Source organism: Bos indicus, chromosome 21, assembly GCF_029378745.1.
Source record: "Bos indicus isolate NIAB-ARS_2022 breed Sahiwal x Tharparkar chromosome 21, NIAB-ARS_B.indTharparkar_mat_pri_1.0, whole genome shotgun sequence".
Classification (NCBI taxonomy): Eukaryota; Metazoa; Chordata; class Mammalia; order Artiodactyla; family Bovidae; genus Bos; species Bos indicus.
In genome coordinates this window covers 46,450,915-46,453,422 of record NC_091780.1, presented here as the reverse complement: position 1 = coordinate 46,453,422, position 2,508 = coordinate 46,450,915, and the positions used below count along the sequence as shown (strand labels likewise).

General features: G+C 39.2%; 1 pseudogene; it reads left to right on the top strand.

Annotated features, from left to right (window-relative positions):
- The first annotated feature begins 1,814 nt into the window (after positions 1-1,814).
- On the top strand, positions 1,815-2,152 carry LOC109575214 (large ribosomal subunit protein P1 pseudogene; annotated as a pseudogene).
- Positions 2,153-2,508: the final 356 nt, after the last annotated feature.

Below are 2,508 nucleotides of genomic sequence, written 5' to 3'. Positions count from 1 at the left end.
AGTCTTCTCCAACACCACAGTTCAAAAGCATCAATTCTAGTAAACAACTATTAAGCAGTTATTATGTCAGTGTTCCGCACATGATAAACCAAACCTAGTAAAATATACATCGTGCCTTTGAAGCTTCCGCAGGGCCACAGATGTCCAGCATCGCAGCCCACTAGATGTGGATTCTCAGGGCAGAGCTCCTGTTTGCAGCCTCACCTGCATTGCGTCTGCTTCAGGTGGTTTTGAGGGAGCAGCCAAACATCGTGACTCCCTTTCCTGCACCCTCTTCTTCCACTCTCATGCCTCCCTATCGAAACTACAAGTTACCAGTTGGGACACTAAGAAAATGCCCGGAAGTCCTTTGTGAGAGGAAAGTAATCATTTTAGTACCAGTTCTCTTCACCTCCACTGCCTACCATCTGTTTACTTTATTTGGAAGTTTAAAAAGGAGAAAAGATCATAAAACTCCCAGATGTATTATTCACTGGCATCTACTGTAACCAACTGAGGGTGCTGTTAGAACTAAGCAGGTATCCAGAAAGTTGGAAAACTAAATTCTCAGTTTGGGTGGTTATCCTTTCATTTGTTCATGATAGCACACCCTGCCCTAAACTGAGAAACCACGGTGAAGACCACAACGTACTGAAAGAACTATTCCTGAAGTCGGGAAATCTACATACAGTGTTCAAATGGAAAAAGTAGACACCCAAAATACCTATTCATTTTTCCAAATAAATTAATAACCATTGTAAGCTTTAAAATGAGTGAGAGGCAATATTTGTTGAACAATTATTAAGCATCAAACACTGGGTTGAGTACTTCACAAACCCTTTAGTTTTCATAGAAATCCTCTGAGGAAGGTACTAATATTATCACCTCCATTTTACAGATGAGAAACCCCAGGGATGGAAAGGTTAATTAACTCACCAGATACACAGCCAGAGACTGATTTGTAGAGCTAGGATTTTTTTTTTTTTTTTTAGCTCAACCACTAAGCCATACTGCCATATCACGAAAGAATGTTTCTATGAAACCTCACAAAGTTTGAGATTTGAAATCACCTGCAGAAAAGATTGTGGAAGCTGCTCTCACAGAATATTTGAGCAGATGAGAAAAGTAAAAAACGAATCCCTAACACTTCTTGTGCATTTACATATTCTAGGCACTATGATAAACCCCTCATGTGCATTATCTCATTTAATTCTCACAACCCTATAAGAAAAGGTTGCTATTATTATTCCAACACCCATTTAACTAGTGAAGAAATTGAGGTATAAAAAAAGATCACGTGGTGGCCCAAAATGACAGGATAGATTTGAACTCAACTTTGACTCCAGAGCTAGAGGTTTCACCATTTCGCTAAATTATACCTTTTAGACAAATCATGCATGGGTAGGGTGGAATTGAACTTGAAACTATCTCAAACACTTAGGAGTTTACAATTTAAAAAGTACCTATTATTTATTATTTTTAAATTACTGATAATCATGTGGTGTTTGTTCAGATTTTTCATGAGAAGATTAATAATCAAAGAACTTTTAAAAATATACCTACACAAGCAATCTAAAGCATCCATTTATCTTTCCCTTAACTTTAAAATCACCAGATTAATGCCTTTGGAGAAGCCTCTTGTAACATATAAATATTTAAAGATACATCTTTAAAACAAGGAAGTTGTTTAACCTAAAGCTCTAACTCTAATAAGAATTCACTACCTCTTTGTTTTTTCCTCCACCGCCACTAAGGTGCTCAGTCCTTCCAAAGAAGCTAAGGCCGTTTTGGGGTGAGACCCTCACTTTATCTGGAGACTAGCACTCACCGGCATCATGGCCTCTGTCTCAGAGCAAGCCTGCATCTAATCGGCCCTCATTCTGCAGGACGATGAGGTGATGGTCATGGAGGATAAGATCAATGTCCTCATTAAAGCAGCCTGTGTAAATGTTGATGGCCAGGCTTGTTTGCAAAGGCTTTGGCCAGTGTGAACACTGGGAGCCTCAACTGCAATGTGGGGGCTGGTGGACCTGCCCCAGCAGGAGGTCCTGCCCCATCCACCACTGCTGCCCAAGCTGAGGAGAAGAAAGTAGAAGCATAGAAAGCAGAATCTAAAGAGTCTGATGATGACATGGGCTTTGGTCTTTTGGTCTTTTTGACCAAACTTCTTTAGTAACACATTCAATAAAAGCTGAGCTCTTTAAAAATAAAAAATAATTCACTACCAATTTGTAGCCCTAACTTGCACATCTGGTTAAGCCATGGAATCAGGGGTATTGGAACATACCAGAGGGATTTATGAACTTAAGGTGCTCCAAGAACTTAAGGTTCAAAGCAAGGTGGTCTAAAAAGAATGTCACATTTTTGGTAGGTAATGTCCTTTCTTCATGTGAGTTTAGTCAAAACAACACAAGCATTACTTTTAAAATAATAATATATAACGATGAGAAAATTCTCACGGAAGCATCAAAATACTGAGTGGGTAGAACAGACTCTTACTTCCCTTGAGTGGCTAGAACAGTCTCTCAT